Here is a 27,384-nt window from a genome sequence, read left to right as displayed (position 1 = left end):
ATAAATTACCCAGTGTGTGGTATTCTGCTAATATGCTATGGTTTTTGTGTGACTTCTCCCTTAAGGGTTATATGCGGGGAAACGTATTCCTCGTTAAGAACTGACGCCTAATAGGAGGGGGTTAGATCATGGGAGTGAGCAGGAGGAGGTGTGCTACTCTTGGAAGAGATTAATGCAATTCTCTGATGACCTCAATTAGTTTTTGCAATAGTGAAATGTTATAAAGTGAGTCCAACCCATTCACTTGCTTTCTTTTGCACATGACTGGTTCTCTTTCCATTTCTCCACCATGTTGTGACATAGCTAAAGGGCTGGTGCCATGATGTTTAGATTTTCCAGCCACCAGAATTGCAAGCCAAAAAAACTTCTCTTTTTTAAAGAACTCAGCCTCAGATATCTTGTCATAACAACAGAAAATAGATTAATACAAAAAGCATAAAAAAGACTAAGACATAGTATCATAGTAGAAAGAGGTTAAGTGTCTTAGGTAAGTGAAATTTGCAATATTTCATATGGGAATTCTTTGACACAGCTAAAAAAAAAACCAAGCTACTAAATCTTCGAATTTTAAAAAGTAGCACTTTGCTAAACTAATGTCATGGCATCCCTGTCCTTTCTTTCTGGAGGCCAGAGTTTGGGATAAGGTAGGAGTCAAGAAGAGATGTGTTCGGGGAGGAGGGCGGGCACCATCTGGCACCTAGCACCGGGACTCCTGCATCTGCTCTGTTTTCGTATCTCATGAAGAGTCATCAGCCAGGCCAGCACAGCATCTCTTCTGGTCTAGAATTTTTTTTTTTTTTTTTTGTACAAGGGATCAAATGCAGAACTTTGTGCTTGCGAGGCAGGCGGCAGTGCCACTGAGCTAAATCCCTGGCCCTCTGCTCTAGAATTTACTTCTGTTTTTCTGCCTCTAAAATTCACTGCTAGACCCAGTTAAAGTTAACACATTGCAGTGTTGGGAGCAAAAAGGACATTTGAGCCATAACATTATCTCTTTTTCTTAATTTCAGAATGCCCAGAAAATCTTTAATTAAACTTCTAGTGCTTCCTTAAATACTTTCTATAAAGAATACATTATTTTACACTTTTCCTTCCAAGTTATGATTTTTAGAGGCAGAAATCATATAGCCTTGGAGTCTTACCCAGATCTGACAGTCTTTAAATATTACTTTTATGACCCTCTCTGATTGCAAAAATAATTCATTTCATAAAAATTCAAACCAAATAGTGGTAAAGAAGCCTGTGGGAGTCCCTCAGGGTCAGGGGAGGGTATAAACAGGACATAGCTGTCAGTTGCACAGGTTACTTGGTAAGAAAACCCATGTGATTTTACATGTTACTTGGCAATGAAACTTAATGATTTTATACTTTGACAGGGGTACTATGTCAAAAGGCTTCATCAAACTGGCTTCCTCTAGATATCTTGCCTTATGGGAATCAGGAGGGAGGCAGCAAGGTCCTGGTGTGTCCCGTTAAACACATCATGGAACATCATTTGGGAAGAGTTCATGGGGAGCCAAGCACTGAGAAGACATGAAGAATCAGTGCAGACATGGTACCTGTTCTTCAAAAGCCTGTCTCTGCTGTTGCACAATTACTGTCATTGACAAGAACCAAGGAAAGACGCCTGTGTCAAGAGAATCTTTTCTTCACACCCCCTCCCGGGGGAGGGATTGAACCCAGGGCCTTAACAATGAGCTACATTTCCAGCCCTTTTAAATTTTTTTTTTTTTTTTTTTTTTTGAGATAGGTTCTCTCAAAGTTGCTAAATTGTTCAGGCTGGACTATAACTGGCAGTGTTCCTGCCTGAGCCTCCTAGAGTCCCGGGATTACAGGCATGTGCCACTATACCTGGGTAAGAGAACATGTAACTAAGGACTCTGCTCTCATCTATGGATTGAGGAAAACTTTCCCGAGGTGCTGACATCAAATGGAGACGTTAACCAGCGAAAGGGTGGGCATTAGTGTTGGGAACCACGGATATTCCAGAGGACAGGAGTGGCAAGTACAGAAGCCCTGTGGTAAAGGGAAATTTTGCAGTTCTGGAGACTGGAGGAAAGCTTAGGGGGCTGGGAGGCAGAGAATAGCAGATAATCAGTCAGCTCAGGCAGGGCTTGTCAGCCAGGCTGGGGACTGGAAAGCTGAGGAGAGTGTTAAATAAGTTCTGTACATGGGATTGAGGTGAGGGCTGGTTGCAGTGGGAGGGTAGCTTGGGCAGGGGAAGAAGAGGGGCAGCATTGTTGACGGGTGTCGCCCCAGTTGGTGGGCTAGTGCAGTTGTCCTGGCAAGAGCAGGCAGAGGCTTCCCAGGGGCTGGCAGTGTTCCAAGAGCATTTGCCTCCAAAGCCTCCCACAGCCACAAACAGAGCATCACTGTTGTTACTGCTGGCTTTAGATGTCTGCCAACTGCAGCAGCTCCCTGGAGGAGCTTTCTGGGTTCCTGCACACACAGATTCTTTCTTAGGTCTCATGAGGGCCCAGGAGTCAGAGGTTTTAAAGCTTCTCCAACCAATTCAGATGACCACCTACATTTTTTCCCATTTTCTCCATAAAGATTTATTTGGAAAGATGGTGTTTGACACTGGCCTGAGCTCCAGGTGTTCATTCAATTCTACCACTGTAAGGGAATAGGTATAATTTATGATTCTCAATTTCACCATCTGTAAAAAGGGTGTGAGCTTATGTGCCCCATGGGGTTGCTTTGAGTATCTAATGAGGTAATAGATTTGACAGCATAGCACAAATATCTGATTTTCTTTATTTGCAAACAAAACTTCTCAATGTGGAAAGTGCCCAGATTTTGTATTTTGCCCCTTTTTCTACTTGGTTGTATTGACTAAATGAGAGTCCTTCTTCCTCCCTCTTTCTTATCTCTCTCTCTTCTCCCCTCCCCTTTTCCTCCTTCCCCTTCTCTTCCTCCCCCTCCTCCTCTTCCTGTTCTTCCCCCCCCCATCCTCCTTGTCCTCCTCCTTCTTATTATTCCTAGTCTTATTCTCCTCCCCCTTTCTTCTTGTGCTGAGGATGGAACCCAGGGCCTCAAGCATGCAGGATAAATACTCAGCCACACCCCCAGCCCAGGTAAGGGCTCTTTAAACAAATGGAGGGGGTGCCTTTTCTTCCCTGGATCCCAAGTGGTTTTCCCTCGTTCTAGGCAACAGCTCTTGCCTGCTCTCCCACTTGCTCCCACAGTCATCACCCACACCAATAGCTCCTGGTGCCATACATCAGGTAATGTTTTCTGTGTGCCAGGCACTGAACCAAACTCTTAACTCATATCATCAAAATGGCACACCTCCCCCCAAGAGATGGGGAAACTAAGTCTTAAAGAGGTTGAATAATAAATCAGTGCTCATGTGGATAGGCAAGCAGGAAGCTGCTTTTGAACCCATTTACCACAACTGCTCCCCCATCATTTGGAGGAAGGAGTTTCCTTCCTCCCTGGAATGTGATCCTCAAAGTTAGGGCACCCTTTATTTTCACTTTTTACCTGCCCTCTTAATCTCTGTGCCCCAAAGCGCTGACATTGTTTTCCAGAGAATCAAGACATATCAAGCAAAGGTGACTCCTGGGTGAGTGCGTAGATCCAGCCTAACTCACTAAGAATTAGAGAGAGATGCTCTTAAGGTCATGAGTTTCCTGAGGGCAAAGATGCCCTTTTATTAATCTTTGTAGAAACAGCACAAAATAGGTATTCAGTAAAGTCTATTGATGAATGAAGCATTGGCAAAATGCCTAAGGAGAAAATGATATTTACCAATCTAATGTTGGCTTCCAAAACTGCTTTAAAGTGGGCGCCTTTTGTGGAATGGAGTGATACCAACAAGCATGGTCCTGGACCAGCACCATGGGCAGCTACTGAGAACTTGTTGAAAAGGCCAATTCCTGAGCCCAACCCCCACCCCCATCTGTGGATTTGGGACCTAGCGAGCTGCTTCACCAAGTCCTCCAGATGACTGCCATGCTGGCCCCAGTGCAGTCAGCAGGCAGAGATGGCCGAGGGATCACACAGGGGTAAGTTGGTATCTGATTGCAGGATCCTCAATACCAGATTTTAGAATTAAGGCATTTTCTTATCCCACTGATGAGGTCCTACAAGTTTTTGGACAAGTCATTCATTCATTCATTCATTCATTCTTCATTCAACTGATACTTACTGAGCACCTGCCATGCGGGGCACCCAAATCCAACAGTAAACATGCCCACATTAGCTCAGGAAGCTTTCAAGCAAGGGCTTATCTAGAGATAAGATCACCATTGTCTGTCTCTTTTATCAGATTTACTAATGGAACATACACCTATTGTGCTCTCCAAAAACAACTCTGCTGCTTGTCTCTGACATCAGCAGTTCTGCAGTTAAGCATTTACTGAAGTTTCAATCACTAGTGATGTGACTGATGAAGGAAAAACAGATGTGCACAAAACAATTTAAAGGGACGGCAGAAAGCATTTTATTTAAGATCTGTGCTGCAGTGGTGTGTGTGTGTGTATGTCTGTACACCTATGTATGTATGGATGGATGTACTGGAGATTGAACCCTGGGGAACTCTATCACTGAGCCACATCTGCAATCCCTTCTCTTTATTTTTGAGACAGGGTTTCACTAAATTGCCCAGGCTGGACTTGAACTTACCCACTCGGGAAGCTGTGGGTGGAAGGTGGGAGTGAGAGGGAGGGGAAGAAGGAGAGGAAGAAGGCTGTGGGTAGCTTCTCTCCTGTTTGCACATATCAGCTCTGACAAAACTACAGTGTGACCGCAAAAACAGCAACCCTTTAATCCGAATTTAATGAAACAGACCAACATGCCCTTGTGGAAGGTCAAATGTATCCAGGACAGGATTTAGTTCTCTTTCTATTCTGGACAAAACCCAAGTTGGGGATAAGGAAAAGAAGGCAGGAGTGCTCCCAGGTCACAGCCTCAGGCCACACAGCTCCTCTGGGTTCTGGGCAGGCTGAGGCAGTGGGCATTGCCCTCTGCGGGGTCAGATTAGGAAAAAGGAGTTAAGCCCAGGGATGGTCGCATGGAGTAGCAAAGGACAGGATTTAGAGGAGTTCCTGGGCTATACAGTTTGAGCTTTGCCTCCCTTACCTCCAAGAGGGAGAAAGATGAGTTTCTGATCTGTACCAACCCCTCTGTCTCCTACGTCAGGATCCCAAAAGATCCCAAATCCTCCCCTACTCCAGTAAAGCAGCTATCCACCTCTTTCTCTGAATGATCTCTAGAGTGTACCAGATCTGAGCATATCATGGAAAGGAACAGAAAGGAGAAGCTGAGAAATCTTCCTGTCTAGCCCTGTAACGCAGCAACCCCAGTATCCAGTCTCCTTGTCAAGCATTTGGCTCCACCACAGCAGCCTTTCTGAATGATGAAGGCCCCTCTCCTCCTCACTTCCCAGGGATGGGTCCCAGGAGACCAGCATTTTAGAGAGCAAGCGCCACCTTAACAGATCAGGAGGCAGCACCATCAACTGTACCACGAGTCTTATTTTAAACTAATTACATTACCAAGGGGTGGGTGGGAGGGAGGAGAAGGGGTAATTATAATCGGGGAAATTTTTTTAAAGACCTAGTTTCAAAAACCTCAGACTTAATTTAGTAAATTTCAATTACAGAGGGAGTTACTAAGCTGATGATCATTTGCATTATATCCTTAATTACCACTTCATTTGTATCTGAGATCATCAATAGAGATTGTTGGGCATGTGTACTTGGAATAAATACATGATGGATCTTAATGAGGCCTTTGTTCCTCTGCAGCCTCATGAAGCTATTTCTTCCCTAATGGGGGGAGGGGTTTTTTTGCCAAGCCAGGTCAAATTAGAATTGGAACCTGTGAAGAAATCAAGAAGTTTTGAAACTGGCTGTACCACCAGGAAGAGAGGATGCCAAACTCAGCCTCTATGTTCCTGATGGTACCTCCTCAGACTTTTATTGCTATCCCATGACTGCATTAGCTCTGCAAGACTGTTACAGATGAGCCCCTTCTGCACCCTTCAACAGAGGACACCTGGAGCCTTCCTCTTGCAAATCGTGGATGCCACCATAACACTTCCTGCTTCTACTTTTCCTGCCTGCTCTAAAACAAGCGCATCCAGCATGAGAGAGAGAGAGGGCTCACCAAGACTGGGAGACCCTGTGTGTGTGTGTGTGTGTGTGTGTGTGTGTGTGTGTGTGTGTGTCCCCATGTTAAGACCCATTTTGCAGAAAGAGACAGACTTCTTTGGGAGTAGGGGAGGATCAGAGAAAGGGCAGAGTGACTCTGCCGTTTCTCCACCAAACTCCTGAACTGGACCACACCACTGTTCACTTCACAAAGCACTTGTGCATCTACCATAGCCCCCTCATTCAGGGGGATGCATTCTAAGACCTCCAGAAGATGCCTAAGCACCAAACCTTATAAAGTGTATTACAATTTTCCTTCTATGTGCACACCTATGGTAATGTTTAATTTATAAGTTAGGTATAACAAGATACTAACAACTCATAATAAAACAATTATAACACTATGGTATAAGAATTATTTATCGGTTATCTTTGGAATTTTCCACTTAATATTTTTGAACTGCAATTGACCATGGGTAGCCAAAATCACAGAAAGTAAAACTACAGATGAGGGTGAGTGGTGTATCAGCTGGTAGGTAAGAGGAGAATTTCCCTCATTATACAATGGAAGAAACAAGCTTGGAGAAGGTGAGCAAATCGCTCAAAGTCACTGAAATGGGGAGTGATGAGACTGGGGACTTAAGTCTAAGTCTCTGAATCCTGTGTTCCTCTTATACCTTAAACCACATCCCATGGTCTGCCAGCAGCCTGAAGCTTTACCCCATTTCTGGAGGTCAGGGTTTGGATTTCACTGCAGCGTGTCACCCCAGTTAAACTTTACTGCTGAATCTGCATATTTAAGCAACAACTTGTTTCAGGGGCATTCAGAGGGTGGCCTTACTTAACCTTCTTCTGGAGAGGTTTCTATTTGGTGGAGCAGGGTGGAAGGACCACCAGGAGCAAAAGGAGGAACCAGCAGAGAATTTTCCAAGTTTCCCACTAGATGAGACCAAGTCTCAGGGAGTTGAAGACAAATCCATCATTTTCCTGGCATTCTGTTCATTTGCCAAGTCCTTACTCTTTGCTTTTATTATTCCTCTGGGTGGTTTCCAATGCGGAGGAGCGTAGGCTGAGGACGTGTCTGTAACAAGGGCTGGAGCAGAGCGTGCTGAGAGGAAGGAGAGTGTTTCCCCCAAAAGTCCTCCCTGGGAGTCACAGTAACGCCCAGAGCAGGAAGTGCCTGCTGAGTCAAAGAACTATTTGTCAGCTCAAGAACCTCCTGGAGATTGCGGCTTCCTCTGCAACAGCCGGCTACAGTTTGGCAGCTAAATAATTCTGGGATCAAATACCACCTCCACTTCTAGCTAAGGGGTCTTGGGGAAGTCCCCCGCAAAGGATCAGCTTTCTCATCAGTCAAATATGAATGCGTACCAGCACCATCTCTCTGGAGTGTTGTGAGGTTTTCATTAATGATGTGAAGCAAAGAGCTAAGGGTGGCTATATTAGTAGAGGGTTAGCGGGCAGCTGGGAAGTGAGAGCATAAGAAAGGGGTGTTGCTTGTCCTGCAAAGACAATAACAAAGACCAGGAGTGAATTCAGCCATGAAGCAGCTTGCAAGAACTTCTGTAAATAGCCCGTATGCTGGCTCTGAGAAACTACTTTTTTTTTCTTTTTTCTTTTGGTACCAGGGAACAAACTCCGGACCTTGCGGTTGCGATGCAGGCGGCGGAACCACTGAGCTAAATCCCCGGCCCTAAGAAACTACTTTGAAAAGCATAAAAGCCATAAAATAGCAATATTTTTTTCCTAGTGTGAGCAAAAATATTCACGCAGGCAAGGCTAAGCGAATCTTCTGGGAATAAGACTCTAAATATTACTTCTGAGTCATCCCAGCTTCCTTCCAAGAGAAAGTCTCCTCCATCCCCTCACCCAACACCCCCGTGTGTGACACATCAGGATTTTAGCATTTCAGCTTTCCCCACCAAACTTCTAGTTCCTCAACGTGGGCAGGAGGACTGCCTTGTGCGCAGAGAACACGTCTCTTTAATTCTTCTCCATGTTAGACCAATTAAAAAAAAAAATCATGAGCTCGACTCACGCAAGTTCCAAAATAGACACTAGGTGGCGCTAGACCCCGAGTTATCCAAGCCGCTCAACCACTGCGTCCTTTCCTGGGGCCAAGGAGTTTTTGCCGGAAGGTCTGCTCCTTCTTGGAGACTGAGCGGGGGTGGGAGTGGAGGGGTTCATTTTAAACCAAAAGCAAAATGCGATACCAGAAAGTCGCATTGTGTCTAAGGAGACCCTGGCTTTGCTGCTAACGGGGACCCCGTCCGGGTGTGTCTGGGGGGTAGGAAGTTCCCAGACGGGAGGCTAGAGAAGAAACTTTGGTGAGCTATAAATAACGTTAGGAACAAGTCGCCCTTTTCAACTTGTGTTCTGTACCCGGGCAGGAAGGAAAAGAACTTTCTTCCTGGGGGTGGGGGAGAAAAGGTTCACCCTCCAGGCTCTTGTGTGAGAACAACCACAGAACAACCAAGCCTGGGTCTTCCGTACCCCTCCTCCGGGTCAGGTCGGAGCTGCGGCCCTCCCCGACCTCAGTCCACGGCATTCCAGGTCCAGCGCCCCCTCGGGGTAAAATGCAATCAATCCTTGGTGTCCTCGGGGAGGTGACTCGCGGGTTCTGTCTCTTTCTGCCTGGACTTGGGCTGAGGTCGCCATTAAACACCTGTTTAATCTCATTGCCCAGAGGACACACCCTCATGCGGCCGGAGAGCTCCACGTCGCTTCGATGCCAAAGCTTTTACGAATAATAACTGGCAGTTCTAAAGCGATGTCCAGTTTCCTCCGCATGCTGCGCGCTCTCCACACCCAGAGAGGCAGATGAGCTGTGTTTTCCGTTGCGGGTGCAGTGACTGACACTCCGCTCCCGCCTGGAACTGGGCGCTGTCCAGGATGCAATCCCCTCTCCAGGTGTCTCCTAACCCAGCAAGTTGACGGTTAACTGGCACAGCCTCCCACCTCTGTTCCCAGCTTCCCAGTTTCTTTCCCCAGAAGCAGCTCCCAGTACCGTACTACCCTCTCCCTTCCTACTCACACCCCCTTCCACTGAACCTTTTCTTGTTTCCAGATTTTTTTTTCTAAAAAACAAAATTGATCCTTTGGCTCTTATTGTCCTCAGGACATGCAAAATGCAAGCTACCAGGCCCAGCCTAGACATCCTTTCTCTTCCAGCCTCTAAGACTTCTCTGGCTTCATGATCCCCTAAAGCCAGGCCCAGTTTCTGGCAGCAACCTAAATCTATGCTCTCATTTACCACAGTTGTATTTTAAATTCTTTTAAACTTAATTTTGGGGCAGTTTACACACACACACACACATATACACACAAAATTTCCTTCCTTCTCTGTTCTATGTTCACCAATCACATTTCCCTCAAAGATAACCATTGCTTACTGATTTCTTGTATTTCCTTCCGGATAATTTTATGCATATTAAATAAAATACAAATATGTCTTCCCCTTTTACCAAAATGGTAGCATGCAATTCACACTTTATACATCTGTTGTTTTTAAGATTTAGTAATACGTTCTAGAAACCTTTCCATAGCAACTTGTAAAAGAGTTTTGTTTTTTTTTTCTTTTCCAGCAATGTATTAAATTGCGTGGATGAATTCAAATCCAGAATATGTTTTCTGGAAAGGGCCAAATAGTAAATATTTTAGTATCTGTGAGATCACGGAGTCTGCAGAAATTACTTTAAAAAGAAGCCAGAGACTATGTATAAACAAATGAGCCTGGCTGAGTTCCAATAAAATTTTATTTACTAACAGACAATGATAGAATTTTCTATAAAATGTATGAGCCATGACATATAATTCTCCTTTTGATTTTTTCAACTATTTAAAAATGCTAAAATTGCTCCTAGTTTGAGAGCCCTACAAACGCAGGCGGAAAGCCAAGTATTGCCCCCTGGTGGTAGTTTGTTGACCCCTACTTTGTTTGAAGAGTTCTCTAACAGTCATTTAAATTATTTCTAATCTTTTGCTCCAATATATAATCTGGTATACATTTCACTTCATGTATATGCAGATACATCTATCTGTGGGGCAAAATTCAAGAAATGGGATGGCTGGGGCAGAAGAGAGAAGCATTTGTTATTTTGATAAATATTTCTAAATTGCTTTGCTAGGGGCTACACTAATTGATATGTCCACCAGCAATGCATGAGAATGTCTGTGTCCTCACAGGCAACTGTGCGTTTTAGAACTTAAATTTTTACCAACTTGAGAGATGACAAAAACAAGCATCTCAATACTCGTAATTTGCATTTTTATGAAAATGCAAAACATCATTTTATATATATAACAGCCACTTGCTTTTTTTTTAGTATCTGTGTGTTTGGGGTACATAAGGATCAGTTTATCACGGGGAATTTGTACATGTATATAACACATTTTAATTATTTTTTGTCCCCTTCCCCCCCCCGCCGCCACCTCCAAACCTTCATCCCCACTCCATTTGCAAAAGCTCTATTTCCATTTTTTCCTTCACTCTTTTCTTTAATTCCCTTTTCCCCTCCTTCCCTCCCTCCTCCCCCATCTCTTGTTCTCCTTCTCATTTGAAAAAGTTCTTCCTACTGTCTATCCTCTAATTTGCTCTTTATTTATACTCCGGTTTCTCATACAAGAGAAACAATGCAATATTTAAACTGGTGCGTCTGATTAATTTCACTTAAGATAATCAGCCACTTGTGTTCCTTTGTCTTTTCTTTTTGCTCCTTGAGCTGTCTTTTCATGCCCTTTACTCATATTTCCATTTGTCTTTCTTTTAGAGATTTTTATGTATCTATAATTTAAGATTTATAATTTGTCTGCTGGATTGGGTGCATTCTTTTCAGGTTTGCAGTTGTTTTTTACTTTGCTTATGCAGGTTTGCTTGCTTGCTTATTTGAGATATACAATCTTAAACAATTTTTTAAAAACTTTCATTAACTGAATTTATCAACTTGTTATTTTATAGTTTGTGGTTTTTGAGTCATAATTAGGAGGAACTTTCCCACTCTAAGATCATAAACGAATTCTTCCTATTTTCTCTTAGTACTTTTGTGGCTTTACGGCTTACATTTACATATTTACTCCATTTGGAATTTTTTCTGTATATGGAATGAAGTATGGCTCCAATTTAACTTCTTCTAGATGAGCACTACCAGGAATCTCAACACCATCTCTTGAATAATCACTGCATTTGCAAATACAGGGTCACTTTTATCATATACTAAATTCCTGTATATTTTTATATTTTTCCTAAAATGTTCCATTGGTCTCTGTATTTATTCACGCACCACCATTATACTGGGAAGCTTTTCATTATCAGTGTTTTTATATTTGTTGATCAAGCCCAGGTTTTCTTAACCTCAGCACTACTGACATCTTGGGTGAGATATAATTCTTTGTTGTGGAGGCTGCTGGTACATGGTAGGACGTTCACCCAGAATCACTGCAGTTGGTCTAGTCATTCATTATGGCTCTTCTTTTTCACGGCTTCTCTTTTATTTCTGTTTGTTCCACCACTTTATGTTTGCTCTTCCCTGTGCCTGAAATGTCCGACTCTTACTCACTTTCCAGAGATCTGCTCAGGCTCTGTCTCCCAGGAAGCCTTCTCAGACCACCCTGATCCTTCTTGTGCTGCCCCATCTCAGCTGCTGACCCTATTGTTCTCTTTGGAAATGAGCCCGTTGCTCGTGGCCCACCCCAGCCAGGGGCCTCATTGAAGTCTTTATCCCCAGGCTCTGGGCAGTGAGCCAGACACAGAGCAGGTCCTCCATTAGTTGTCAGAGGAGTGGATAAGTGGATATTTCTCCCGTCCACCTCCGCCAATGGCCAGAATTTCCATCAGAGAAGACATGTACAAAGGATGGGTTTGAGTTGTTATTTAGAGTGAAGTCCTACTGCTGAGAAGCAACAGGGGGTGGGGAGAATCTAGCACATGTTGAATGCCTACTATATGCCAGGCATGGCAGCAGATGAATGCTTGCCCTCTCTCATTTAAACACTGCTGACCCCAACTACCAGGTTGCACTCAGCTGCTGAGGAATAAAAAGACAGCTGGGGAGAGCCAATGGGCCTCAGTGGGCTCTTGGAAAAGCAGAATAGTGTTAAGAGGATGTGCTCTGGAGTCTGACAGCTCATGTCAAATTCTTACTCCATGCACTTACTAGTACTTAACCTTCTTAAGCCTCAGTTTCTTCATTAGTAAAATGTGGGTAAGAGTATCTTCTACAAGGGTGCTGGAAGAATGTAATGTGTTTACATAGTAAACACAGTAGTGCTTAGACAGTAAACACTAATACATGGCAGGTTCCTTAGATTATCTCATCGTGTAACCTCAAACTGCCTGACATACCTTCCAGCTTGGGTTAGATGTAAAATCCCTGGAGCCACTGTAGATCCAGGGTGGGATCTTTTCCTGGGAGCTTCTTGCAAGGAGGTAGAAGAGCCCTGGAAGAACCCTTCTCCAGGAGTTGTTAGTGTCCTCGTGGGCAGGGTGCTTGTTGTCAGACAGGTTCCCCCAGGTTTCTCACCTGAAAGGCGTGGCTAGAGAAGAGCAAAATGAAATGATTATGTTGGTCTGACTATGTCTGCAAGAGAATGAATGATGGTGTTTGAGGGCCCTTTTGTCACTGGCTAACTTTTTTCTAAACCCAGGAAACCCCAAGCTCGTTACAGGCCTGAAGGTCAAGGAAAGCTCCAGGCAGGGGGTAAGAAACATTCCTCTAAAGAATTAACACCAAATTCATTTACTGAATAGCTTAAATAGATTTTTTTTTTTGGTTATAAATATAGAAGAAAAAATAATAACATCTCTTGAGCACGTAAATGCTGATTTACGTGCAATCACAAGTCCATTCTCCTGTCTCTTCTCTCAGACCTGGTTTTGTATCTGGTAATGAGGCAGAGGGGTGGAGTTGCTGAGCCCAGCATCAATTCCCTTATTACTTCCCATCAATTCCCTTATTACTTCTAGCCCAGTGTGTCTCCAACATAAAGGCTGAGCTGAGCAACTGCCCTCCTGCCTGCCATGCCCTACTCCTGGGAGGTTTAGCCAGGAGACGAAGCAGACAGAAATGAATCAGATGTGAGTGCAGTCTCTAGTCTTGATTTTCAGGGGCTTTTAGAGAAGTGGTGCTGTACAACATGGCACTATCTGCCCAGCCTGCATCCTCGCTCTGGCTGCTTGCAGAAGCACATGGAACAACCTGTTCCAAAGGAGGAACAAGGGTGTAGCCTAGTGGTAGAGTGCTTTCCTGTCATGCATGAGGCCAGGGTTTGACCACCAGCAATAAAGAAATGACTCTAGCTAAAGAAGAACACATGCTTCTTTTTTTTTTTAAGTTATTATGTCTTTATTTCATAACTTACAAATTTTAATTTGGCCTTCAAAAGTTATAATTGATGATCCTTTCCTTAGATATGTCTTTCATGTCCCAAAACAGGGAAAGAATTTAGCCCTTGATTAAAAAATAAAAACACACACACACACACACACACACACACACACACACACACACCCCAAACTTAACTACAAATAATCTTCCACTGTTACATTATGCTATAAAACTTCCAGGCTGCTTTTTCCTCCAGATGCTTTCTTTTGGTGGCCACAGTAGCCAATAGTTTTATATTTACACAAACAATTAATGCCTTTATTTCATTCATAGATTCTTCGAGGTTCCTGTAGGACCACACCACCTTCTGTTATGGCACTTTGTAGGCGTCTCATCGAGTCTGAGGTTGCTTCCCAAGGGGTTGGCTGGTAGACCATGAAGTTGATTCCTGCTTCTAAGCACCGCTGTGCCAGCACTCGTCCTGTACTCTCACAAGCCACCACATTTCTGGTACTATAAAGGTGCTTTTTAATAGCCCACTCACGAGTGGATCCTGACACCACACCCCGGCCATTCCAATGCCCAACAAGCGCCTCTACATGATGCTTAGTCCTTGTAACTCGCAACCTGTGCCAGAATTCTCCGGAGGGCCACACTGTCCCCCAACCCCGCTGTTTCCTGGCCACACCTAAGAGCTCCAGATTACGAGGGTTTCGGTTGGTGAACTCTGGGGCAACAGCTTCATTTTCCACAGACTGCGTTTCGGGCTTCGCGGCTGGCGTGGAACTGGTTGAGAGAGGTGCAAACCGACACGCTAATAAATGGAAATGACGACAAGGACTGGCCTCCTGCAAATCGGCAAATTCCAGAACCGTGACAAAAACGCCATCGCTGAGAGGATGTGCGAAAGCTCAGAACGTCTGCCTCCTTTTCCTGACGGTAACCTAAGCAGTTAACCGCCCGCAACCATATTAAATCTGAAGGGCAATGCTTCTTTTTTGTGTGTCTTCTGAGGCCTGCTCAAAAGTCCAGGAGTACTGATAGTTTTCTCTGGTTGTTGCATTTCACAACCAGGCAGTTGGGTAATTAGGGCTTTTCTTTTCAGAGGTTCTTTTAAGAAGGGAAAATGGCACACTATATTGGTTTTATTACTACCACAATCTTTATCCAGGGTGCCTGTCAACTTTCCCCCAGAACCTTCCCTCTCAAGGGTGTCTCTGCCCCCAGCCTTTATCTGCCCTACACAGGTTGCACCTGTTGGCCCAGAACATCCTCCCTCTAACTGTTCTCAACAAGTTGCTATAAGGACAGTGCTCTCCCAGGGCATACTGGGTAAAGTGCAGTCTCCTCCAGCCCTGCTCCTAGAATTTCTCATTACCAGTAGATACTGGTTTTTCCAGTGTGTCTTGGGGAAAGGATGTTAATGAGCACTAAATGATTTTTATTTATTCAGCTTCATGGACTAACCTTAAAAAATGCTGAGCTAACAGGGTTAAAAGGGTGCAGTGGTGCACACTTGTAATCCTGGCTACTTGGAAGGTGGAGGAAGGAGGTTTGCAAGTTTGAGGCCAGCCTCAGCAACTTGGTAAGGCTCTGTTTCAAGATAAATTTTTTAAAAGGGCTTGGGATAGCGTTTGACATTCCCTAGGTTCAATTCTAATACTGCCCCACCAAAAAGATTAAAGTGCCTTTTTTCAACTGTCAGATTTTTATAGTGTGCATTGTGATTCTTGACAATGTAGTCTACTGTGCACGTTTCCTCCAGAAGATTGACATAGAAACTGAAACCATCTCAAAGACCTGTGGGTATGGAATACAGTTTGGGAAACATTGCCCCAAAGAAACCCTCTGAGCAAATATATTGTGGTGTACCTACCAGTTTTTGTCACCCTGTCCTTCCACTTGGAGGGCTTCTCTTAACCTTTTTCTCATACTGGTTCCATCTGTGCTCCCAAACCAGGACAGCACACACTGTTTCAATTTTATATCAGTTTGTTATTGTTAATATTTTCTCCCTAGTCCATAAAGACTGGTGATTTCTTTTTTCCTTACTCCCTAGCCCCAAGCCTAGCACAACGCCTATAGTATATGTTCAGTGTATATTAATTGAGTGTATAATGAATGAGGAATAATATAATCTTTTATATAATGCTAATATTTATGTGCTAAGTTCTAAGCATGTGCAAGTATTATATTTAATCCTTTAATCCTTGTCACAACCTGTGGGGTAGGTAATTGTAGCTCTATTTTACACATGTGGGAATTCATTTATGATTCCATAGCTAGTAAGAGCCAGGATTTGAACCCAGGGAGTCTGGCACCGGAGTTTGAATTCTTGACTACTGTGTTATTCCAGCCTATACTGTTTTCCTATGTTTCAGAAAATTTACAAATTTCATTTTGCTCCAGATTGCTATTATATCATGCCTTCACCTCTCACTTGCAATAAATTGTATTTAAATTGATACAATATTAGAAAATTTCCTTGGCAAATATTTTACCAGCCAAGTAGACCCTTAATAAGAGGCAACCTGAGATTTACCAAAAGTAAACTGTACATATTAATCAAAATCTGGTGGGCAAATACATATGTATACATCACATACATGTGGTTTGAAAACCACTGGTATATTGGCTGATAACAAATCTTCATTATACCTAATTTCTTCACTCTCTTTTATGGACTGCTGATAAAATTTTGTTCACTATTACCCCTAAGAAAAATATGTCTTCTTGGCCATATTGTGCTCAGAGTAATGGGCCTCCCCTCTCAGACGGGCTTGGCCAAGGTTATATTCAGAGGATTTGATATCTTTACAACTATGATATGATAACTTTACAACAAGCCAAGTCGCCCCAGACCTTGAAAGTGGGCAGTTGAAATATTTTCCAAATCTAAAACTGAATTTAGAAAATTCTATAACATTTGCAGACAATCCCACAAACCATCAGGAAATCTACAAGGAATTTTCTAGCAGCTGCAAAGGAGAATTTTAGTAACAACTTTTTATAGTTCCTTAAGATGGAGACAATGCTGTTTTCTTATTTCTCCAGATAAAGTCAAATTTAAAGAACTTGATTTTTCCAGGTTAGATTTTGGAAATCTTGAAATAGAGCTGTTGGAATTTCAAGAAAGCTCTATCTGGAAAAGTAAATTCTATGACCTGCATGCAATACTTGAGAAGATAGAGAATATGGAGTGTGAAGGGTGACAGAGGACAGCACAGTGGGTAGATCTGAAAATGAAATCCTTGAAGTGTGGAATTCTCTGCCAAATAATTTTAAATCAGTGAAAGCACTTGGGATTGGTTTTCTTACTTTCTTTGGATTGTCCTATGCTTGTGAGCAGCTATTTTCAGCTTTTTTTTGGTACCGGGGATCGAACTTGGAACTTTGTGCTTGCGAGGTAGGCGGTGGAACCACTGAGCTAAATCCCCGGTTCTGTTTTCAGCTTTGAATCATTTCAAATCTGATACAAGAAACAGACTAACAGGTGACCTGAGTGCTGCATGTGTTGCTCTCAAACTAATGGAGTATGAGCCAAGGTTTGACAAATTATCAGCATGCATACAACAGCAAAGATCACATTAATTGTGCAAAAGCATGCCAAATACTAACTTCTACCTTTCAATAAAAAGCAGTTTATATCATTGAGAGCTCTGTCATTGTGTTTTTCTTTTAAGGCAAAAGATGTGAATATATGAATTGCTTTTTCTAAACTAAAACCTTAGTATTAATTGCAGTGTTGGCACTTCGATAAATAAGTGGGCTTTGGGTTGCAATTTGGGCATTTAGTCTCTAAAAGGTTTGCCATCACTGCCTTAGACTGAGAGTCTTTACATTCCACAAATACTATAGCTCAAAAAAGTCAATCTACATTGGTTTATTTGTGATTTGATAGTGATTCTGAAGCTTCTCCAAGCTTTCAAAATAAGTTCCTTGAGGGCAGAGCCCATGTCTCTGCTGTGGTTCTGATAGCAGACTGGTAGCTACAGTTTTTGCCTGCTCAGCCTACTTTCCCACCCTCCTTTACATGGTAACACCTACCCACTGTTCCACTGAGGAATTTCCTCTCTTTTCCATGTGGTAGGGTGAGGGAGCTGGCAAATCCTAGGGCCCCACCCTTCAGCAGTGTAGGGCTTGCTAGATATCATAAAAAGACCCTTCCTGATTAGGTCAACCTGCTGGAAAGATGGGAATCTGTGGGTAACCAGTGTGTCTGTCTGAGTATGACATCAACAAGAAATGCAAAGGCAGGAAACTGAAGAGACAGAGCCCTCACATCACTTAAGACCTTGAACCCAGCCATTCCTGAAGCCAGCGAACTCCCTCTATTCCCAGTCACGTGAGCCAATAAAGGAGAGATCCTTTCTTCTCATGCCATCTGTGCCAAATGCTGAATCCTCTTAGTAACCCTGGCTTTAGCCTCAGCAGGTCTGCACCTGGGTACAGCTCTAACAGCACCTTCAGTAGCTACAAGGGCACCTCCGGGAGAGAGGCAGCAAGGATGCTCTTAGGCTCCAGCAGCTCACTCCTGCACTCCCAGTTTTCCTGGTGTTACTATTCACCAGGTATTTTTATTTTTCTGTTCTTTCAACTTTTCCAACACCTTTGTAAGTAGTTTCCTGTCCAAAACACTGTGTTTAAAACATTTACCATGATTCCTGTCTGACTGACTGGAACCCTGACTGATACAGTACCATAGTGTACTACCTAAATCACCAGTGATTTCTGATGTGAATGATGTATCTTCTCAACAGGACGACGAGCTTCTATTAGACAGATTCTGTGTGTCTCACAGCACAGTGCAATGCTGAGCATGTAATGCAGATCCATACATATTTAATGATTGTTTCAGTCATATACATGTCAGTACTTTCTCTGAGGCATCTATAAGCTTGATGGTGTATGAACATAGAAACATCCCCAGACTAATATTAAAACCATGTTCAAATTAATGTAATTGAAACTACTTACCCCAACTTGGGAGCATAAAGAATGATGGAGTATCCTTTAGTGATATTGAGCTACACTTTCAGGAAGGGAAGGAATCTCTGGCTGAAATGAACATAATATTCCACATATAATAATGGACATTTCCTTATCAGTTCTTTTTTCTGAGAAGTGATAAGGTAAACTTATAAAGAAAGCTAAGATGAAGCTAAAATATCTTTGAGTCCACACCAGATAACTGCATGCATTCATTTCAGCAAATCTTTATGGAGAACCCACAATGAGTACATGCGTAGAGAGCACATAGTTCTACCATCTGTTGGCATTTCCCTCAAGTGAATGAAAAGCATCGTTTTTGTGATTTATAGTCTTTGTGCCTGGGCAATGACTCACATTTAAAATGTACACTTTCTTATGTTTAAAATCTTCAGATACCTAAGATGTACCCATTGTTTATCACAATTCCTTGGCCAGTCCTTTAAGAAAGCCAACCCAGCTGTAGGCCAACCTTCTCAGATCATCTTGCCTCTTTCTGCTTTCTGACTGAAGAACATTTAAATCATCTGGGTTCCAGCCTTTCTATCTGGTTTCAAAGGAGCAGGACTTTGGTGGCAGCCATAAAATTAGGGCTCTAGGATTGGCTGGTGATACAAGGATATGTTTGCCCTTGGCCTTAAAGAAGTTCTTGCTCGGACTCAGAAAGTGATTCTCCAGGCCACACAGGGACAGCTGCCCACAAGGAGGACAGCAATGACACTACTTGGTCTTTGGCCTGCAGAGGTTAAAAGTGTTTATTTACATAATGGTGAAAACTAGGAAGTAAACTAAACATCACCCATTGAAATAAATTGGAGTGCATATATTATTATGAATACTAATTTGGTAGATCTATGTGTATAGCCATGGAAAGATGTCTAAAATATGTGGCTAAGCAAGGAAAAACAGTCTCAGAATGAAAAATATAGTGTAATTCTGATATAAAAATATTTCTAAAATAAGTATTTTTAAATATTTTTTAAAAATGTAAATATATACATATAAAATATGAGGAATTTTCTGAGAAATCCATCATTAGGTGATTTTGTCATTGTGCAAACATCATATTATGACTTGCCCAAACTAAAGTGGTTCTGATGTCACTCAACAAAATAGTCCATGAGACCAGCATTGCCCATGGGGTGCCTTATTGACTAGAACTTTATGCACATATCAGATAATAAGCTTCTTCTCCCCAGAAAAGAGAGTCACATAAAGAACAACACTATTATTAATGTAGAGAAAGGGAGGGAAAGAGGAGAGGCAGTCAGTAAAAAGAGTCTTTCAGTTTTTACTCTGTAGACTTTTTGTATTATTTGGATTTGTGAACAAGAATGCACCCATATACTTCATGTGTAGTTATTTCTTATCTGCAAATGTTCATTGCTGTGTTCAAGAGCTTTTTTTTTTTTTACTTTACTCAGTGCTAGACACTGTGCTCTGCATTTGATTCCTATAATCTTCACAATACTCTCTGAATCACATATTAGCATCCCTTTTAAACAAGGGCAATCTGGGCCTCAAAGCCTGGCTAGGTAGACTGCCCAAATGCCCATCTAGCTAGTGAATACAGGGACTAACATTCAGCTAGGTGTACCAGATTTCAAACCCCAGGCTCCTATCTGCTGCACTCTACATGCTGAGCATGGGAGCAGGGATCAGCCAGGATGAGGCTTTGCTGCCTTCCTATAAGTGGAACTTAGTCAAAATGGAAAACATGAGGAAAAGGCTAAGGAAATGAACAGACTGAGGACAATAAACAGAGTATTTAAGGGAAAGAAATTCTCAGAGAAATAACCTTAGTAATGTTGAGTGGCACCAAAAAACCAGCTGATTTGGTGACCTGGTTTGGTAATATTTTCATTTTGTTTTGCACACCCAGAAGCATCATGTCACCCTGAAGCTCTGTTGAGACAATGCTAATAATAGCCAGTTGGAATCCTGGGGTTAGAGGAGGCTATGAGAGGTCACTGAGTCTGTCCCCTGCCTGCAGAAGGGAGTTAAGTATTCTTGGTTATGGAGAAACCAAATCATGGAGGAGTTTAATTGCTAGATCAAAGTTGCTTCTCCATCCCCACCCCCAAGTCAGTAAAGAAGTTGGAACCATGTGGAAAAGTCTAGGACACCAACAGTCATATGAGTCAGCCTGTGGAAAAAAGTATTCATACTGTGGCTCCTTGCAAAGGAAACAACCACCCACTTCTCTTCTCCAGCTGTAAAACATCTGGTATGTGTTGGGGGTTCAGCGAGTCAGCTAGGGAAACGAAGTCACTATAAGACCCCTTCTCCCCCAGTGGCCTCTGGATGAGAAATGGGGTGGGTCAGAAGGGGATAGGAAAGAGTCAGAGTACATTATCCTTACATTGTTGCTGTCACTCTCTTCCCATTAGCCATCTCATCAGGATGTGGTACCATCAGCACACCTGAGCAGGCTGAGTGTGTTCTGAATGATTACGTCCCTTACAAGACATTAAGAGAATTACATTTGTACACTCTGTCTAGCCAAAGGCAAGAGGACGACTGCTGGAGGTTCTCTGAATAGCTTTATATATGAAAAGAAGAATTATGGCGCTCTTCTGGGGATTAGAGCTTTAAATAGAGAAAATGTAATACTGAAACAAGTTCTCTGGGGGAAAGCTGCTCCTCTGTGTAGGCTCTGAGGAGACATGGATAGTTGGTGAGGTTCTGAATAAAGATGCAGCCATCTAGGAAGTAATTCAGAGGGCAAGGTTCAGACTTGGGCTGCTGTGGTAAACCTATAGAAAATTTAAGGGAACACAGTAGTCAAGATAAATAATATTTTAATACCATGTTTCTTTAAAAAATCAAAACTAATGTAAAAATTACGATGAACAAAATATCAAAATCTAAAATAAAGAATAATGGGGCCCTGCCCAACACCTCTGTGCTGGGGACCTACTTGCTCTTTGTTTTGGTTCCATATTTGGGGTGAGGCAAAAATTTTGGCTAAGCTGGTTTGAGGGGAGAACTGTGACCACCTACTGCTGCTGCACCCTAGGAATAGGGGAGGGACATGGACATGGTGTCCATGCCTAGATAATAAACAGAGCTGCCAAACATTTTTTATACCCAGTGAGCCCAGGGGGAGGGAAATGTCCACCCCAGGGTTATTTTGGGGGAGGGAGGGCTGTGTATAGGCCACATTCTCTAGAATCTATTTTACTAACTGACCTGTTTTGGGACATATTAGCCCAATAAAAGATGTTTCTATACATCTCAAAAAAAAAAAGAATAATGCCAGGTATGGCCATATTGGAACTTAAAGCAAAAGAAAAAAATATGAGGGCCGGGGATTTAGCTCAGTGATTTTGCCACCTGCTGCACAAGCGCCAGGACCAGAGTTCGATCCACGGTACCAAAAATTGAAAAAAATTAAAAAAAAAAAAGAAAACAATATGCACCCCTTGCTTTGGTGGAAGCAAATTCATTGATCATATTTCTTTGTTTATCTCCTCTTCACTGGAGAGAATTATCATGTTTGATCATTTCTTTTAATATATGACAATCTCATATAAATTTTAATTTAGCTCAACTAAAATTATAAATTTAGTTTGAGTACAAATAAAATATTTTAACCTAAAATAATGTGCATTTCAACACACTTTTCAATTTTTTAGTATTTTAAATCTAATGTTCTTTAATAATTAATAATGTTTAAAATGCATGTAGGGAGTGCACAGCTTTCTTTTTGCTCAGGCTTTACCCAGGCTCCTCTGGTAGTAAATAAGCCACATCAGATGGCTTCCAGGCAGAAGCAGGGTGTATCTGTATCACAATGGCAGCTGTTCTTACTGATTCTTCCTCCTCTTGGTCTGCAAAAGTTCTTCTACCTCCCTGGGGTCTCCTTCAGGAATAAGGAAGGACACAGGGCATCATCTCACACCTTCCCCAGAGGCCATGAGATTACTGGAGACTGGGGACATCATTATCCTGCCCTTGTTGCCCAACATGTGGGTCCCTGGCCTTTGGGTAGAAGTCACCCAAAGCTGGGTCTTGGAATATTCCTCGCATAAAACTTATGACCTGTGTACTGTATACCAGGTCACTTAAAGCAACACTGTTTAGAAGTTCTTAGCTAGAGGAAACCTTCTAGATAAGGCTTTTAAATTTAAAAAGAGATACAAATATATATTTAATATGCTCACATGGTTTAAAATTCAAAATTATATAAAAAGGTAAACATTGTGATTGATACCTTTCTCCCATCTTTGTTTCTCACCTGCAAATATAATATATATTATATTAGTATAATGATATTTAGTTGTTTCTTGGCAAAGGGATTCCTTAAAAATATTAAAATAGATTTTGTAAGCTAAGCTAGAGCCCATCCATCTCTTTCTGAAAGAGATAAGCTGGTATAGAGTACTCACCAGAGCTATCACATTTCATGTACAATGCTGAGAATTTGGAGCCAGTGCCCTGCTCAGGTGCCACCAGACACTGCAGGCAGAGGCAACCACTGGCATAATGTGAGTGTGGGTGCTACTGGGTACCCAAAGCCAAGCTTATGGGGATAAAGCTGACACTGTGAGCATGGCTGAGGTGCTTCTCCTGTGACATCTCTGGTCTAATAATAACTCCCAAGGAAAAGGTATCAGGGTTTCCTAGAAACACATGACAGAGTTTGTAATCTGCCCCACATTCAACCACAAGTGAACTTCTGCATACTCAGGATTACACACATCCTCACAATTGGGCTGACATTCCAGACCACAAGCACAGCCCTGTCTTTGTGGTCACTATGTACCCTCAAGATATCCATTGATTTCCTTTGCTTCCTTGTTTGTGGTTGAGGAGATTGGTGTGTGTGTGTGTGTGTGTGTGTGTGTGTGTGTGTGTGTGTGTGAGAGAGAGAGAGAGAGAGCGAGAGAGAGAGAGAGGAATGGAGCCTTCTTACAAGGAAGCACCCCTACAGGCTTGGAGCTGGCCTGTTGGCAGGAACTGGACTAGATCTCTTGGTGCAAATTGGAGAGAAACGATGACTAGAACACTACGCCACCTTGGCTTTACAATGTGTCAAAAGCATCCTTTTGCAGGGTGTGGTGACATATACCTGTAATCCCAGCACTTGAGAATCTGGGGCGGGGGATTACTGTGAATTTGAAGCCAACCTGAACTACACAGTGAGACCCTTTTTTTTAAAAAAAAAAAAAATCCTTTCCAATGGCCTCTCTTGGCCACATCCCCACACATCACTCTTCTCTGTAAAGTTCGTTCCCACTGAGTCCCCTCCAGGGTTTGCTGGAAGATTCTCAACTCCTTCTGGACTTCAGCTGAGGGCCCCTCCCAAATGTCCCCACTCCTCCCACCCTCTATGGGGCCTGAGTGATGCCTGAAACTCAAGTGGTCTGTGAACTCTCTTGGGCCACAAGACCTGAGTGAAGTAGGGTCCAGAGTGAAGCAGACCAATCATCCACTGCCTTCCCTGGGCTGTCTACCTACTTTGAATTGGAGAGGACTCAGAGACTATGAGGCAAAGACAAACAGAGCTTGTGTAACCACCCTAGGTCAACAAGTCCTTGCTTCCCCATCCTAGAATGGACAAATTTTTGTTCAGTTCAACAGGATTAATTAATGTGTTTAGAAAAGTGATGATGGAAGGTCAAGGGAGGGGCTGTGAGAGAATAAGAGGAAGAATCTTCTTTTGGGGAAGAGAAGCAAAGGGTGGTAACCAATGTTCAGAGAACAGAAAATGTCTAGAGAACTTTGAAGAGACAACCTGTGAAATTATGACAAAGACCAAATGCATAAATGTTGAAGGACGTCTACATGAAGGAAGGGACTTGAACTGAGGTTACCAGGCAAAACAAGATCTGAAACATTTTTCTCTGTCTCCTCAGAGATGAGGAGGCCTCTCTCCTCCTTTATTTATTCAATGTGTATTTGCACCTACTTTGCTTATGGGCACTCAAGTATCAGCTGTAGGCTGATATCAGAGGGGGGTCAGTATCAGAGGGATTTTCCTCTGGATACTTTTCTATCACCTTGGGTATATCTTCCTCAATTTTTGAGAAGGAATATACGGTTATAAAAGTCCAAATATTTTTTTCTGTAGAAGGCTAATTTTACCACTAATAGGTCATCTCCATAGCTACAACACAGTAATGCCAATGAACTATGTCCAAGGAAGACTTTAACAAATTTTTATAACTAATAGTCATTGCATTCTGAGGATTCTGGCTCTTCCTTCTGTCAGTGGGGTAATGATTATTAGATCCTTACTTGATGATTTAGACAGAAACACAGAAAAGGATTGTTGCTCTGGGTTTGCTTATGCTGTTTGGGACACTTGCTGTGCTTTTTCTAAAACTCTGTATGATTTTGAGGCCACACTGACAGAATGTTCCTTTGTACTCACTCTGCTGTCTGATAATACTTCCTTTCATCTTATGGGTTAAAGAGAGCTCAGATTTCTGTTTCAATAAATATGACCTAGAAAGTAGTAAACAGTCCGCACTTCACCCATAACCATTTCTAATAAAATGCAGTGTATCTAAATATGCCTTTTGAAATTTTGATTAGCTCAGGGCAGGGAGTTAGAGTTGCTTACTTTCTACTGCCAGAACTCTTACTGTTAAAGATGTCTCCCTCCCCACAACACAAAACATCTTCAACCACACATCCCCTATGCACTTTGTGTCACAATATGTGAATCTTTGAGGTTCCCGTGCAGGGCATTTGTGTAGGGTTATTCTCCCCCACATTCAATTGTTCCACTGCTGTCTTCTCCATCGGAGTGAGGAAAATTACCATAGTAGTTTGGTTCCCTATAGGCTGTGGCTGGGATGTCACCCACAATGTTTCATCAACTTTGTGTTAGTTACTCTTCTCTCATTGCTGAGACAAAATGCCTGACACTCAAAGTTAAAGGGGAAAATGTTTACTTGGCTCACAGTTCCTAGAGGTTTCAGTCCATAAATGGCTGGCTCCAAGGCAGGGTGGCAGAGAGGCAGCAGTTCATGGCAGCAGAAGAAGCAAAAGCAACAAGGGACCTTAACAGTGTCTTTCTGCTCCTTTTATTTATTCAGACTACTTAGGGCAGATAGCACTCATGCCCTTAATCCTAGTGCCCTCGGTCTAGCCCCACCATGAGTCAATCACATATTCTAGATTTAACGACCAGTGGAAAAGCATGAGGCTTTGTGGGGACAGCTAAACATGAGCCATAACAAACTCCAAGCTTGGTCTCCAAGTGGCTGGAAATGCAGTACCCTGAACACTAAACAATCAGGAGCCTGATGAGTGATTCTATGAAAGTTCTCGGGGCCTTGGAGATGAATGTTCCATGAGGAATGATTTCTCTTTGGGCTCTGTCACTGGTTGGACATTGTCGTCTACCATGCTCCGACTCTTAGGATGACATCAATTGGCTAGGACTCTGGGTGTGGAGATGGGTGCTGCTAGCATTGCTTGTACTCTGCCTTTGTGCAGTTCTAGTCCTTGTGCCTGGGTTCTTCAGACTGGGTTGTCTTAATGTGAGGCTGACAGATGGCTCTTGGCTGATAGTGGACTCTCTTTTACTTGAGGAAGCTGCTGCTTTATTTAGAGGCCTTGCCCCTCTGGCAGTGGAGGGGAAGTAGAGAGGGGAGCCTGGCCTCCACCCATGTTCCCATGAGCACTTGGCAGGGTCCTTGTCCTTGTGGCCACTGGACCAGGGCAGCACTGCTGAGCTAGCATCAGATAGAGACAGGTCAGGTCCTGACTGGACATCTCTGTCATTGTGGAGCACGAAGGCGTGGCCACAGTCTCAGCAGCTCAGGAGCCATGTGGCTTTGGAAGACTCCAGGGGTATGGAGGACACTGAGGACGCAGAGCTTGGCTGTCCACTGCGTGCAGCAAAGCATCAAAATGTTCTGAGCACATTTCTCTAAAGAGAGAGTGCTCTGTCATCTCCATCAGAATTCTCAAGGTCTCCATGGTCCAAGAAGATGTGGCTCACTTACCTCCTGCTGTCTTCCCCAGTTGTAACTTCCCACTGTTCCTAGCAAGCTGTGTCAGCATGAGTTCTAACATCGTTCTGTCAGAAAGCTCTGGAATGGGCTTGTCCAGGTTAGATAAGATACGGACATAGAAAGAGACCTCAAGTTATTTGATTTTTTGAGAGCTTGGAAGATAAAGGAGGGCACTCGTGATCTTTTTCATCCTCTGTCGTGGACACTGATGCTGCGTGCATGTATGAAGAGTGTGTGTGCACATGTGTATGTGACTGTGCCATTTGCAGTTCTCACACTGAGTGCATGTGTAACATCTGGTAGGCAGCTGTGGTTCATTGCTTCTGGGCTAGCCCTGTAGGCAGGCCCTAGTATTCCCAGGTTTTGTAATGATGGTTCAAAATGACCAGAATGGCCCGAGGAGCCCAACATTCCTGCTGTCACCAACACTTCCTCTCCCCGCCCGCCTTAAACTACTCAAACACCCTCTACAGCATCTCTTTCTCCAGAGTGGGTGCTGTTACTTCTCAGCCAAATGCACGCATTGTTACATTCTTCTCCTCCCTGGGCCCCAGCACCTCTGAGGCTGACCCATGCTCCACCCCTCGTGGAGCAGTAGCTAAGGGTGAAGGGGAACCTTGTCATCCCACCCAGAAGGGGTGGTGACTGTGTATCAGCCAGCCTCATTTTCCCTGTCAGTGGAAAGAGTGACAAACAAGGGCTTTAAGCTGGGAAGCCAGTCCGGGAACTGCAGAGGCTCTAATAAGACCGACTCAGAGAATTGAGAGTGGCTACACCCAGAACTGAGTAATGTTCAAGTCACTGCACTGGCCTGGAAATGCAGAGTCAGTCCTGGATGCTCCCTGACCAGCCCACCAGATGTCCATGGGAACAGAGCCCGAGCAACCTTGCTCACCATCTTCCCTGCTGGACTGCCTTCCAGCCTCCTCTCTGCTGCCTTTTCCTATAGCCTTATATTCCCTGCTGGAGACAACCTCTTCCACTGGCAGGGTCTTCTCTGAG

At 43.2% G+C, this 27,384-nt stretch overlaps 1 pseudogene; it reads right to left on the bottom strand.

Annotated features, from left to right (window-relative positions):
* Positions 1-13,592: 13,592 nt before the first annotated feature.
* On the bottom strand, positions 13,593-26,443 carry LOC101701969 (large ribosomal subunit protein uL18m pseudogene; annotated as a pseudogene).
* Between the last annotated feature and the right edge of the window lie 941 nt (positions 26,444-27,384).

This window comes from Heterocephalus glaber, unplaced genomic scaffold (genome assembly GCF_053883595.1).
Source record: "Heterocephalus glaber isolate CG9 unplaced genomic scaffold, H.glaber_assembly_v1.0 deba00001457, whole genome shotgun sequence".
Lineage (NCBI taxonomy): Eukaryota > Metazoa > Chordata > Mammalia > Rodentia > Bathyergidae > Heterocephalus > Heterocephalus glaber.
This window is presented reverse-complemented; position numbering and strand designations above follow the sequence as displayed.